This window comes from Pseudorca crassidens, chromosome 8, assembly GCF_039906515.1.
Source record: "Pseudorca crassidens isolate mPseCra1 chromosome 8, mPseCra1.hap1, whole genome shotgun sequence".
NCBI classification, from domain to species: Eukaryota; Metazoa; Chordata; class Mammalia; order Artiodactyla; family Delphinidae; genus Pseudorca; species Pseudorca crassidens.
Genome location: NC_090303.1, coordinates 33,965,448 through 33,981,243, shown reverse-complemented (window position 1 = coordinate 33,981,243; position 15,796 = coordinate 33,965,448). Strand labels below are relative to the sequence as shown.

Here is a 15,796-nt window from a genome sequence, read left to right as displayed (position 1 = left end):
GACCCTTTTTTTTTTTTTTTTTACACTTTCTTCTGCAATCCTTCCCGCCCCAGTACCCCTGTAACATTACACATATAGAATCTAACATACCACAGAATTCACTGGTACATTTCCTGTTTATTGTCTGCTGGCACATCAGCTTCTCTGGGATGGGGATCTCTGTTTCATTTGCGAATTATCTCAAACATGTAGAGCACATAGTAGGTGTCCAATAAGGGCTGTGAAGAAATGGATTAAAGGGAAGAGAGAATCTACACCTTTTCTACAAGAGATTTCTACAGGCAAATCTTCAAACTAAGATGCTGAAAAAAGATTTATTTTAAGAGTATCTTTCTAAGAGGGAAAGCCAGAAAGGCCTAGCAAACAACACAAAACTAGGTCTTTAGATTGTTAACTTTTTAACTGAGAGAAATCTACATTGCAACAGTTTACTTCCAGTAAAATGACAGCATATTAACAAAATTCCTAAATGCAGAATTTTATGGTGCTGATACAAAAAAGCATATGTTAACTAAGATCAAGCTTGTACTTTTATTTCTCAGTATTTTATATTGCCTTAGCCAGGATGTCAACTGACTACATAAATTTCAAACATTAAGAAGTACAAATCAATTCACTAAAATATCTGTCAACTCACTAAAATATCTGCATTTATCAAATTTGATGTATTGCAACCTACGGGGAAAAAATATTTGTGGCAGAGACTCAAAAATAATTGAATAACCATAATGTTGAAAAGTATGAATTTGAGTTATTACTTAAGCTTAAATGAAGAGAAAAAGAGTTAGGAAGACAAAGTTCCTCTTGCACTTTCACACTGCTGTTTATTATAAATTTTCTACATGTTGTAGAGACATTAAACTGTGTATTACTTATGAAAGAGTTTTAATCTAATTGGACACATTCAAGTTATATTAAAAATATGTTTCAGGGCTTCCCTGGTGGCGCAGTGGTTGAGAGTCCGCCTGCCGATGCAGGGGACACGGGTTCGTGCCCCGGTCTGGGAAGATCCCACATGCCGCGGAGCGGCTGGGCCCGTGAGCCATGGCCGCTGAGCCTGCGCGTCCGGAGTCTGTGCTCCACAACGGGAGAGGCCACAGCAGTGAGAGGCCCGCGTACCACAAACAATATATATATATATATGTTTCAGTCTATTCTAGTTGCTTTAAAGAATAGTTGTAAATTTAGCACACAGTAGTCATTAATGTTTTTTTAAATTCTTTTAAATTTTGACTCAAAAAAGGTAATTCAACTACTTTGAATAAGTAGTTTCTTTCTTTAGCCAAGAGCTAACATCTTGTGTGAGGGTGAAACACCATAGACATCTCCATTAAAAAAATAAATAAATTTTAAAAAGTCCCATTTCATATATTAGATAACATTTTCTGAATATTCTGGCCAATTCATAAGATATAAAAGGCATAACATTTAGAAGGAAAAGAGGAATTTTTATGAAAAATATGTTATGATTTATTAAAAACAAAGCAAAAATTACCCCATGAAACAACTGTAATTATATTTGATATCTCTTAAATGAGGAATGATTATTTTTAGTCAATAAAATTATTTACTTAGAAAGCCAGTGAGAAATCTTAGTATCATCAAGAATTTCACTAAAGTTATGGGAAATATAAAAAATTAATCACTTTGAAATAACTATAAAAATGTTAAAAATATAAAAATCTAACATCATGTTCATGTTTATGGTAATATATAACAGTACACCTAGAATAAATGTGAAAGAAAACATGCAGCTATTGTAAGAAGGAGACTACAAACCTTTTTTTTTTTTGAGATTTTAAAAGACTAGCCTGCATGAAAGGCTGAACAACATGAAGATATCAATTCATCCCAAATTGATTTATAAGATTAATGTTATTTCAATTGAAATAGTTCCTGTGTTGAACTGGATTGATTGGACTATCTTGGATTTTTCCTACTCTAGTGGCTTAGAAATTATATGTATTACTCTGTTCTTCTAGCATTTTCCTTAAATTTTTAACAAAACAATGTAAACATGTTTGTCTCTCAACATCCAGACTTACCTCATCATCTCTCCCCCAAGAGTAGATCACTTTAATCCCTCATCTACAATCGCCGACAATTCCCATGTTCGGTTAAGATCATCTGAAATTTTAGTTCTGTTATTTTTTCAGAAAGCTTTAAAATTAATTTGCCATAATATTCCCAGCCACTTTATTCAACTTTAGCTTTAAATTTTACCAGTGCCTTTACTCACCATAGATTCTTGTGAGAAACAGCCAGAAATATTATTATTTTTATATGACTATTCACAGACTTCCCCATGGCTCCTGCCCACCCCAACCCCACACACTCTTAAAAGTATTATTCCATCTTTCCAATGGAAAGATGTGAGTTGATATGAAGTTGACATCAGGATAATGGGTAGGCTGAAAAATAAAGGAGTGCTTGCTTGCTCGCTAATTTATATTGGAGAAGGCAGGGAGTTATTCTAGAAAGAAGGGGGAAAAGAAGTGGACTCAAATGGAGGCATGGACATGGTGTGGAAAAAACTTTGGAGAGCTTAGAGAGAGATTTTGGATTGGGGGGTTAGCTAGCATATGTGGGAGATACTGAGAAAGAAAAAAAAACAGGGACGGAGGATTTTAAGAAGTTTTGCAGTGCATTAATAAAAGAAACTTCAGAAAAGATTTTAGTTGCTTTTAATTATATCTCCCTATTTATTTGCTTGCTTGTCTGTTTCATCATTGTATCTTTGAATGTGACTCCTCATTGAGATTGGACCATATGATGCCTCAGCTTGATATAGATTATATCTGTAGACCATTCTTTTCAGAAATTCAGACCAGAGAGGAAAACCAAACTCCTTTGAAAGGCACCTGAGAAGGTGTCAAAAGCTTCAATTGATGGAGCAGTTACTTATTATAACAAATCACCTTGAAACTTAGTGGCTTGAAGCAATGAACAGTTATTATTTTACATGAGTCTGTGAGTTGGGTGGGAATTTCTTCCAGCCTGGGTGGGCTTGGCCTAATTCACATAAGCAGAACAATTCCAGCAGCCTCTGTTTGAGTTATATTTGCTATTGTCCCACTGGCCGAACCAAGTCACCTGGCCAAGCCCAGAGTTAGTATGGGAAATAGAACACACATTTTGAAGAGAATTGCTACAAATCACTTTGCAAAGGGTCCTGGATAGAGAGAGGGGAATGATGGAGGGCCATTTGTATAACCTGCCATTTTTAGTGAGAGAATATGTTAGTGGGACAGTTTAGTTAATTCAAAGGCCTTCATACTTAAACTAAAAAGCAACTGACTGAAGAGGTAGAACTACCAGCACTGGGTGTGGGTAGAAAAACTCAGGTGGCCCAGGAGATGAGGTTAGGGGAGGTCCTGAACGGAGAAGGTGAGGGAGTTTTTTTCTCTATATCTTTGTCTTGCCTCATTGTGGCAGTAAACACTGATCACCTTTATGATTTGTAAAATGGAATCTAATAAAGCATATGTATTAGTTTCCTAGTGTTTCTGGAACAAATTACCACACATTTAGTGAGATAAAGCAACACAAATTTATCCTCTTACGATCCTAGAGATCAGGAGTCTAAATGAGTAGGCAAGACTGTGCTCCTTCTGGAGGCTCCAGGGGAGAATCCATTTCCTTGCCTTCTCCAGCTTCTCGAAGCTGTCCACGTTCTCAGCTCGTGACCCAATGTCACTCAACCCTCTGCTTCAGTTCCATCCTCTTCTCTGACTCCATCCTTCCCGCCTTGTTCTTGTCCGGACCCTTGTTGGTTACATCGGGTCCATCCGATAATCCAGGGCAATCTCCTCATCGCAAGGTCCTTAACTTAATCATATCGACAAAGTCCCTAAGGTAACATAGTTAGGTGTTGGGGGATTAGGATGTTGACATCTTTGGGGGGCCATAATTCAACCTGCCACAGTGTATTTATTAAGTTAATTAATTAATTTTAAAGGTCCTCAGGGAATCTGATGTCCAGCTAGGTGAAGAAACCCTTGTCCTAAGATACTTCTCTGATTATAGCCACAATTTTCTCTGCTCAAGTAATTTTTCCATTCAGAAATTGCTAAATGGCTGCAATTTTCCTAGTGAATCCCTAGGAGATGCTGCCACAGAGACATAGCCATTGCCATTGTTTGTTTCTGAGGAGTTTATTTCTTACCTCTTCCTGCACAACTGTAGGTATCTTCTCAGGGTGTCCGTGGTTTTAAGACCTGTCTTCTCAGAAAATCTTCCCACAACCTCTATATTATCAGGCCTAAGTGTCCATCCACATATTACCACTAGAACCCCTAGGAAGCTGTACACTTAGACAAAATAATGTTTAAGTTGGTATTGATGGGGTTTTTGTTCTCCATTAAGGGACTCGTTTTGCTGTTTCTTTAGAATAACTGGACTTAACTGAGCTTAACCTCATGAGGGAGATCTTATAGAAACCAGACGGTGTCTGTGGCTAGCCCACCTCCAGACACAGGTAAAGAGAAATAAACTTCACATTTGGTACACTATTACTATCAAAGCACAACTGCAGTTCCCTTCTGACGGATCAGCAATGCATCATGTAAGTTTTTCCACAAATAGTTGGTGGCACTCTTGTATGCTTACTGACTACATGGCAGTGTCCAAACCCTTTGCATGGAAGAGTCTGACGGTACTATATTCTGGTAAAGTGGACTTGGGGAATTAAGTAGAACAAACGTAGGGCTGTTGATTCCAAAATTAAGTTGATTGCCTTGAAATTCCATTTTTCTGTTTGCTCATTATCGTCAGCAAGACTGAGACATTCACAAAGCACTATGAGAGTGCTAGCCTCCTAAGTGGCAGCCACCACCATCAATGTCCATCTCCTGGGGAAAGTACAAAATTTAAGACTGAGGAGGTAGAGTTTTCCTGGTCTGCAATTCAAGACATTTTAATTGAAAAAATTAAATCTATACCAATGAAGTATTCATATCTTAAGCTGTGATGAAAATCAGCTTTATTACTAGCACTTACTTCCACTGACTTTAAACATAACTTCATATTCATTCTCCCAGGAAAAGGGGTCTTTCCTGTGTGCTATGATTGTATTTCTTAGGTTTCCAATGTTGGCAATGTTAATGAGTTAATAATCAGGGAAAATACACCAGATCTGCTGGTACCTTGATCTTGGACTTCCCAGCCTCCAGAACTGTGAGAAATATTTGTTGTGGAAGCTGCCCCGTCTGTGGTATTTTGTTACAGCAGCCCGAGCTGACTAAGACAATCCTCACTGTTCTTAGAGCCTTTGCTTTAGATGGCCATTCTGCCTAGAATCATCTCTCTCTGATCTATGCATGGCTGGCTCTTTCTCAATATTGAGAACTCTGTTTAAGTATCACCTCCTGAGATAGGCCTTTACTGATATCATCCAATCTAGAGGAACTGTGAAGACACACTCTAAGTTTCCCTAATTTAACAAACTACTTATTACATATTTACTTTCTGACACTTTCCTTTTTTCAGATGCATACATTTATTTTTATTGTCTTTCATGCCCAATTATAAGATAAATCCAAGAGAGCAAGGAGACATTTTGTATATTTTGTTTACTACTATGTCTACAATGCCTAGAAAAATGCTCAGAGCATTTGAGTATTCTGGAAACATTTTTTAAATTAATGAAGAAAGCCAGAATATCAGGCCAGCGTCAAAGGTAGCCAGCTATCGCATCCTCTTTTCCACTTTAGAACATATTCTCTAAAGGCATAAGTTAAGGGTTTTTCAATAATCCATGGGATCTGAAGTGGAAAGTAATATCTTTTCTTCAATCTTGCATTCACTCTGGTAATAGGATTCTCAAGACTGTGTAATTCAGATATCCTCAAGCATTTGAGTTAGTGCTTATCTTTGCCTACACAGCATCTAAAATTGCCTCCCCAAATGGCTTAATTGGTTCAAACAAATATAGAGCAGAGTTCCCATACCAGGGTCCAAACCCTGCAGCCAACGACTGCCAGGTACAAACCTCGAGTTGGACCAGCTGGGTCTCTTGTAGTTTGCAGCAAGGGAGAAGCTCACCATGGGGACCTGGGAGGCATGTCAGTAAAGCAGTGTGAGAAAGGATTTCTTATGGACTTGAGCTGGTGTTAAGTGATTTGGGGGAGAGCTCAAGGAAGCAGGGCTTTGCTCTGGGTTGGATGCTCTCAGGAAGTGGGGGTAACTTTATGATTGTATATCTTAATCATAACTAGATTAAGGGAAGACTAGAATTAGGCTAAGGCTGTCATTGTTTCAGAACAGCAGTCACTCCTATCAGCTGGGAGAGGGGACTTTTGGTATTTTGTGGTTTATGCAGTAACCTTATTTTCATCTGGGTTTAGATAAGATTATGAAGTTTGCTTTATTTTGTTTGTTTGGTGTCACTTTATCACAAAGAGCGACCTATGGGATCTAGAGTTCTGGGAGATTCTGAGAACGCCAGGGCCTAACCATGAAGGCCAGGTCAGCTGCTAACCACACGGAGACCCAGCTGGCAGAGTCAGGCTGGTTCCCCAAGTCAGGGGCTGCTTTTCTTCTTTTCACCAGCTGCCTCAGAAATAATTGCTCCCACCTCCCCATGTCCAGCTCACACACGTGGTTATGCTTCGCTTTTTATTTTTTTTTTTGCGGTATGCGGGCCTCTCACTGCTGTGGCCTCTCCCGTTGTGGAGCACAGGCTCTGGACGTGTGGGCTCAGCGGCCATGGCTCACGGGCCCAGCCGCTTCGCGGCATGTGGGATCTTCCCGGACCAGGGCACGAACCCACGTCCCCTGTATCGGCAGGCGGACTCTCAACCACTGCGCCACCAGGGAAGCCCTATGTTTCGCTTTTGTCTGATCATAGATCAATCATGTAGCGAGGCAGCTTCCACCCCACAGATGCTGCACAAGCCATTGTTACTTACCCCAGAAAGACCTAAGCCTCTTTCCCCAAATGTGGCTTTAGGCGTGGTTGTTCCCTGAGGTTTCCTGGACCTCTCCCAACACAGGTATGGAGAAGGTTGGAGTTGCCTTGGGGCCTAGGCTCGAGTAGTGACAGTGTGGATGTGGAGAAACTGGGCTCTAGGACGTTAGAGATTAGCACTCATAAGATCATCACAGAAACCGAGGATATGGACATCACTAGCTTAGGCTACTGGGTACCAGTGATGTTATTAACCAACATGGAGCTTGCAAGTCCACAGCAGGTTTGGGAGGAGCTGATGATTTCTACTGGGGACATACTCAGTTGTAGAAATGGCCTGTAGTCAGTGGAGGGTAGGAAAGGGTTTAGCGCTGGGACTCATCAACAAGGAGGACATGGAAATGAGAAGTGGCTCTGGAACAGACTCAAATAAATAACGGGCATAAAAGAGAAGCAAAGTATGAGGAGTTCATCCAAAATGAAAATCAAAGTTAAGAAAGGGCTAATAAATATGAGCTTAAAAAAAAAAATCAAAGGCATCTGAGAAGTCAGAGACTACGAAGACCCAATAAATAGTGGCCATATTTATTCATTTGTTTATTCAAGAAATATTCATTGAGCACTAGGTACCAAGGGCTATTCAGACCCTGGAGGTAAAGTAATGGGGGAAAAAAGAAAACAGGCAAAAATCCCTGCCCTCATAGAGCTTACATTCCAATGGGGAAAACAAATAGTAAATAAAACAAACAACTAAATTAAATGAGATGAGGAGGTAATAAGTATTTTGAAGAAAACTAAAATAGAGAAGGAGAATGCTTGGAGCTAGAGGTATGGGAGGGACGTTTTCAGTTTTAAGTAGAGCGTTCCTCAACTATTAAGTAGCCTTTGAAGAAAGATGTGAAGTAAGTGAGGGATTGAGTGATGCAATTATCTGGTCAGATCATTCTGGAAAGCAAGGACATTCTCATTGCTGATATTAGCTAGAGCAACAAGAGAAGGTTAGCCTTGCCCGGTGCCTTACATATAGCAGGTACTCTATGTAGATATTCAAACAATATATAAACATGACAAAAGATTGATTTGGAAAAAAATTTAAATATTTAGTAATATCTTCTTGGTAGAATGCATATTTAAGGGTTGCAACTGAACAGTTTAAAAGATCTTTAAGGGACTTCCCTGGTGGTCCAGTGGTTAAGACTCCGTGCTTCCACTGCAGAGATCTTTTAGTTCCTTCCTTCTTTCTGAGAGTAGGTATCAGAGAGATACCTCATGTGTTAGGTATTTGAAGGATTAGAATGTGGGTGCTTGGTTCAATCAGCTTGGGGTTTTGGGGGGGTGATGTTTTGTTCTCTTTTGCTTCAGTCCATTGTTTCATCAAAAAGAACTCAAACATTACAGTCTTATTCTGATTGACAAACACGCAGAGATTTCTTATGGCTAAGGTATCTAATATAAAACAGGTCTGTATTATACACAGGTGCATACACAGTTTATAACAAGACTGTGTTAAAAGTTAAATGTGTCTTGATTTTTGAGAACTGAAATATTTGCTTTTCTGCCAGTGCCATGGAGAGTTCTTAAATGATGGAAGTACTTTGGCTTTCAGAGAGATGCTATTTCTTTGCAATGCTATCTCCTTGGGGAACAAATATGAAAAATAAAATGTGTCACTTTACATGATACAGAGTCTTTTTATTGTCACTTTCCTGGCTTTAAAAACGAACAGGACAAGTCATAAAAAGACATATTGTAGGTGCAGGTTCTGCCTTAAATTTAGATATTCTAACGGAGTGTACAATTCAGTGAGTCTTTTCTGTGTCACTTATTTTTCCCATTCCTTATCCATGGGCAGAGTGACCTGGTAATAAAGCACTGAACTGTGAATAGGATGATTTATTTTTGGCTGACAGCCTTTCTCAGCTTGTAGCTCTTGGAGATGATGATTTTCCTACCAACTTACTCCACAGGAGTGTTGTTGAAATACATCAGATTGAGCTCTGGGAATTTAATAGAAGTGACTGAGCACACAAGTGGTTTAAGGACCATTTGCCAAATTTTCAGAGATTTCAATCATAATGATCAATTATTTATATATATATTAATATATGTACATAATTGATCTATAATATTGCAGACTTAGAAACTGCTACTTAAAAAAAAGTTAATGGAACCACACTCCATACCAGTTAGGATGGCTATCATAAAAAAGGCAAACAGTAACAAGTCTTGGTGAGGATGTGGAGAAATTGGAGCCCTTGTACATTTTGCAGCTGAGAATGTAAAATGGTACATTGTAAAACAACAGTCTGACAGTTCCTCAAAAAGTTAAGCATAGTGTTACTCTATGACCCAGCAATTCCTTGCCCATGTATAACCCCCAAAGATTTGAGAACATGTATCCATGCAAAACTCATACACAAACGTTCATAACATTTATTCATTATTTAGCATTGTTCATAATAGCTCCAAAGTAGAAACCACTCAAATGTCTAACTTATGAATGAATAAATAAATGTGATATGTCCATACAATTGAATAATATTCAACCACAAAAAGGAATGAAGTGCCGACACATGCTATACCGTGGGTGAACCTTAAAAGCATGCTGAGTGAGAGAAGACAGACACAAAAGGCCAGATATTCTAAGACTCCATTTATATGAAATGTCTGGAATAAGGAAATCCTTAAAGATGAAAAATAGATGTTAATGTTTGCCTAGGACTGGGGAGTTTGTGGGTAAATGGGAAGTGACTGCCAATGGGTATGGCATGTTCCTTTGAAGGGTGATAAAAATGTACTGAAATTACATAGTGGTCATGGTTGCACAATTTTGTGAATATACTAAAAAAACATTGGATTGTACAATTCAAATGATGAATTTTATGGTATGTGAATTATATCTCAATAAAATTGTTATTTTAAAAATGTTTTATATCAAGGACTTGACATTTGATTGAATATCAGATGATATAAAGGGATAATTGTCAATTTTGGGTATGATAACAATATTGTGGTAATGTTTTTAAAACAGGTCTTATGAAGATACCTTACTTATGAGTAAATTTTTAAAAAATTAATTGCAAGCCCCTATTGTTAAGGTAGTACCCTGTTGCTGGACTTCCATCAGATGGACATGGTGGTAATGGGCTCCAAATCCCAGCGTAGTGTGCTGTGATCTTGAGAAAATGACTTAGCTGCTACAAGACTTAGTTTTCTCTTATATAAAGCAGAGATTGTTATAGGGATTGAAAACTCCCAGGGCAGTTGTGAAAGCCAGTGGTCAATTGAGAGATAGTAGTTTTTGTTGTTGGCAGGGCAGGGGGTTGGAGGAGGTGGTGGTTAACTTTATTACACTGATTCTAACACATTTTTTCCCATTTTAGCAACTCTGAAATTAGGATGCATCTACTAATCAATGGCATATCATAGCCTCATTCGAAATATTTTTCTTTCTTAGTGCTACATAAAATAAAGAAGCATTTTACATTCAAATAACTACTTAGACTCTATGAAATAGCAGTATTGCTAGTATTATAACCCCTGCCCTTACTGTTGCGACATAGGTGGTTTTGTTTTCTCTCCTTTTAGCCAAATGCTCCTCCTGACACTTTTGGTCCTCAAAGAATATCAATGTATTTCTTCTGTCTTCTCCCCTTTCCCCATTTCTTTTTTTTTTGGGGGGGGGGGGTACGTGGGCCTATCACTGTTGTGTCCCCATTTCTTGTATCTTGTTGTCCCTATTTATTATTCTTTGATCCAACAATTATATTCAGTGTGACTATAGGCAATCTGTTTACACTTCTTCAAAGAAGGTAAATATGTGAGGTGATAGATGTGTTAATTAAACTTGATGGGGGGAATCCTTTCACAATGTACACGTATATAAATCATCCCGTTTTGCACTTTCAATATCTTATCATTCTATTTGTCAATTATACCTCAATAAAGCTGGGGAAAACCTTGCTTAAAAACCATAATAGATAAATATTAACTAAATGCAAAAGAAAAAAAAGATGATCTTTTAGAAAAGAGGCCATAGCTTGGAAAAGAATTGTTCCCAAAAGGGACATTTACACAGGAAATTTCAAATATGTAATCTAGTCTTTATTTTCAAAGGGAAAAAAGAAAAGACAATATATATAAATCAAATATAACCTCGTCCACTTAAAAATAAAATCCAAAACCAGCATGTTCCATATATGGTTTCCTTAGTATCTGTAAAATGAGAACAGGAATAGCTCTACCAATCTTATGTCCTAGGCCCTGAGAATATAGCAGTTAACTGTAGAGACTTCAGATTTACCCATAGGGAGCTTAAATTCTAGAAGAGTGGGGAGAGAGGAGCCATAAACTAATAAACATTTGCTACATCAAGTAGTTATATGTGCTATAAAAGTAATAAAGTTGAATAAAGGGGTTAGTGTGTAGTGTGTTACTTTTTTTATATAGGGTGTTCAGGGAAGCCTTCTCTGATAGGTAATATTTGAGTAAAAGTAGGAAGACAAATGATCATTATGAAAATATGATGGTCCCCCTTTCTTCAAGGGGTGTATGTTCCAAGACCCCCTGTGGATGCCTGAAACCTCGGATAGTACCAAATCTTACATGTACATGTTTTTTCCTATACATACATACCTATGGTAAAGTTGAATTTAAATTAGGCACAGTGAGAGATTAACAACAATAACTAATAATAAAATAGAACAGTTATAACAATATGCTATATAAAAATTACATGAATGTGGACTCTCTCTCGCAGGATCTTTTTGTACAAATTTAATGCCTTTTCCATCTTAACTAAGCACTTATCATACACTGTGGCCATAACTTTTGCAGCCTGAGGTGTGAAAGCAAAACTAGCATGAATTTCTTTTTCCGTCTTCACAATTTCATGGGTAGAAGATTAATTCTTACTGTATCTCTTAGCAACCTCAGCATACAATGTTTTTCTTTCCTCAAGTCAAGAACTTTCACCTTTTCACTTGAAAGAAGCACTTTGTGGCTTCTCTTTGATACATCTGAATCTCTAGCATCACTACTCTGGCACTTTGGGGCCACTATTACCTAAGGTGAGGGTGACTTGAACACAAGCCCTGCTATGCCTCCACAGTGGATCTGATAACCAAGAGCACTACTAAGTGAACCACGGGCAGGATATCCTGGACAAAGGCATGATTCACGTCCTGGGTGGGATGGCATATGATTTTATAATGCTACTTAGAAGAGCACGCAATTGAAAACTTATGAATGGCTTATTTCTGGAATTTTCCATTTAATGTTTTCAGAGCTCGGTTGACTGGGGCACTGAAACCATGGAAAGCGAAACCACGGTTAAGTGGAGACTGCTGTACTCCGTCAGCTGTAAAGGTAAGGGAAGTATTTTCTCTCATCATTCTATAAAATTGTTGTGTTCTGAGTGAGACCCTAAAAAAAAGGCTTAGGCCGAGCTCTCTGTCATGAAGTTCATGGGCTTGTCTGAGAAGCAAGAAGAAACAAGAATTGCCAGACAGTATGATAACAACTAATAGAGAAAAATGTAACACTTCTGTGGAAACATATAGGAAGCAGGACTAACAGAAGACTTCTCAGGTGAAATACCATTTGAGTTGAATCTTTAAAAAAATTTTTTTAATTAAAAATTTGTTTTTAGAGAAAATTCACAGAACACAGAAAAGCATACAAGAAAGAAAATATCACTCACATATTGGTAGGTTTGTTTTGTCCTTTGACACATGAAAATAAAAGTCTCTTCCTTCTTACCGCTAGGGTTTGGCTAACTTTTTCTGTAAAGACCAGATAGTAAATATTTTAGGCTTTGTGGGCCAGACAGACCCTGTCACAGTCACTCAACAATGCCAGTGCAGCACAAAAGCAGACACAGACAATACACAAATGAATGAGAGCATGGCTGTGGCCCAGTTAATTTTTATTTACAAAAACAGGCAGCCAGCTGGATTTGGCTATAGTCTGTCAACTCCTGCCTTACCCCAAACCCCAGAGATTTGTAATAAAAAAATGGGGTACATGTCCAATTTTTTTCTATTTTCTACTTTAAAACTTAAAGGATGCTTAAGAATTTTTCAGAATAATGGATCAAGGGAGGAACAGTACACTCAAGACAGATCGAAAGTCACGTGCAAAGTTATAGTCATAAAAAAAATTTAAACAAAGAAAAAAGCAAAAGGGAATTCCTGGGCAGTCCAGTGGTTAGGACTCCGTGTTTCCACTCTAGTAGGCACAGGTTTGATCCCTGGTTGGGGAACTAAGATCCCACAAGCTGCACGCTGTGGCCAAAAAAGAAAGAAGGAAAAAAAAGGGGAAAAAAACCCTCACAAAAACTAACTAACCAAACAATTCACAGAGTATTCAGAGAACAGAACTAATCATAGTTAATATTGTTAGACCTGGCATTTCACAAGCTAAATCACACAGCTCCTATGTAATAATAAAATGAATGACAATTTACTGGAGGGGGAAAAGGATGAAAAGAAATGACTAGAGATATCTCAATTTTAACTGTCACCTTCACTGTGCTTTTTGAGTCTAAGTTACCTATGGCAGGAAGAAGTGTTCATTGTTCCAGTTACAGTCATTTCTCAGCGTTCAGATGTGAATAAACTGATCGTAAAGACTTTAACATCCTCATTTCCCTTTGGCTACAAGGACATTTCTAAAGATCTTCTCTGATTCTGCCATAGGCTTTATTTTTTAATTTTTTAACATCTTTATTGGAGTATAATTGCTTTACAATGGTGTGTTAGTTTCTGCTTTATAACAAAGTGAATCAGCTCTACTATACATATATACCCATATAGGCTTTTAACTCCATCATATTTATTCCTGAATCTTAACATCTGTTAGCTTCTCTGACACATGGTTTTTTTCCGTTTGTTTGTTTTACACTTGAGATGATCTGGAACCTTCTGAGCGACTCCTGTTGCCCTGCATATCTGCTAAAACTTTCTTTCCAACCACCCCTAAATTTCTCTTCTGCTACCAGTATGGCAGATTACATAAACAAAGCCAAGTAATGATATACACCCCTTAAGAAGAAAATCTCTCAGTAGGAAAATGAAACCAAAAAGCTGAGGACCTTTTAGAACTGCTCTTATGTCTATGGGCAAAGGTGTGTCTTATCTCTTGATAAGAATTTATCTTAAGAATTTATCTTTATGTGATCTTAGCAATTCAGGCATCAGAAACATAGATTTGAGTTCTTACTTTGTAGTTGAACAAATCACTACAGTTCTCTGTACCGCATCTGTAAAATGGATATTTAACTACTTCGTGGGGTTGTGGTATCAAAAAACAACTTGGGTGAAAGCTTGGACTGATATCCAGCAGGTCATAGGTGCTTAATCACTAATAAGCTCTTTCATCTCCCTTAATTAATATGTAGTCTATTTGCATGTTGAAATATGGCTTCACATACCAAAACATGGAATACCAGTTTTTATCCACAAGCATAGAATTATTTGATGTGAAAGTAGTTTGGGTTTTTAAAAGTTAAAATAACATTTAAATCATCTTGAGAAAGAAAGAAGAAAGGGGTAGGGGAATGAAGGAGAAATTAAAACAACATTTGTACCCCAGCTTCTTTTGATTTTCATCTTAAGCCTTAACGTGCTCATAATTTTTAGTAATATATTATTTATTCCTCGCCCAACTTTGCCCTTGTTCTTGTTTGTCTCTCTTTCATTCTGCCTTTAACTCACGTTACTTGTATTTTATGTTCATCTGTAAGCTCCTGAAAGTCCTTTCTGGAACACAGTGGGGTATAAATAAAATAAGATATTATGTGTTGGAGAGATGGCAACGTCAGAAGGAGAGCCCATGGAAAGCAATAATTCTCAACAAAGCCTAAAACAGTCTAGTCCCAGCCCTTAATCTCGGGCCTACTAGGCAACAAAACCAAGAGTCTGACTTTTCTTGAACCTGTTTTACTAATTAAAAAAGTTAAAATAGCTGACATTTATCAAGTTCTTAGTATGTGCTGAATATTAGTCTAAGAACTTTTACCTGTTTATATGTTTAATTTTCCCCATAGTTCTAAGAGGCAGGTACTATTTATTATCCAGTGTAGAACTGAGGAAATTGGTGGCAAAGAAATTGAGTTTTTTAAGGTCACATACCTGCTAAATGGCAGTGACTTAGAGAGGATCTATAAAGGACTTAGAAAGGACTTAGAAATCCTTTTACAGTTCCTTTCTTTATTTGGTTTTAGTCTCACAGAGATTTATAAACTGTATAAAAGACCATTCTCTTATAAATCAATTTACTGCCCTTAAAGTTGTTATTTCTTGGTCCTTTCTTCAATATATTTTCAAAAATTTCAATACAAATATTTCATGGCTAGGAAAGAGAAAGAGGAGTGAAAATAGCCTACCCTTTTAAACGGTCAAATCAATTTAACAAGATATCCACAGAGACGTCACTATTTCAGACATGTGCCAGGTCCTGAGGCTGCACCATTGGGTTATTTGGCTTCATGGTGACTGATCCAGTGGGGAATCCACATGTGAAACGTGAAGTGATAATATTGTATGAGAGAGAGGATGATGGTAACACATGGTGCTCTGAGAGCATGGCTGTGGGTACCGTTCCCAGATGGGTCACTTAGGGAAGCTTCCTGCAGAAAAATTTCTCAGTTGAGGTCTTTTGAGAACTGAGGTGAAAGGAGAAGTGGTGGTGTTCAGGGTGTGGTGTATCAGTCAGCTCGAGCTGCTGAATGAGTGGCTCAAGCAACAGAAATTGGTTTCTCACAGTTCTGGAGGCTGGGAAGCCCAAGATCAAGGTGCCAACCAATTTAGTTTCAAGTGAGGGCTTTCTTCCTGGTTTGCAGATGGCTGCCTTCTTACTGTGTCCTCATGGGGGGTGTGGGAGTGCAGG

At 37.9% G+C, this 15,796-nt stretch overlaps 1 long non-coding RNA gene across 1 annotated transcript in view; it reads left to right on the top strand.

Moving 5' to 3' along the window:
- The window catches only part of LOC137228567 (uncharacterized), a 63,001-nt gene extending 50,722 nt beyond the window's left edge, over positions 1-12,279 (top strand). Inside the window, exon 3 of the long non-coding RNA XR_010945307.1 lies at positions 12,193-12,279. This is a non-coding gene — a long non-coding RNA (uncharacterized lncRNA). The remainder of the gene's footprint in view (positions 1-12,192) is intronic.
- Positions 12,280-15,796: the final 3,517 nt, after the last annotated feature.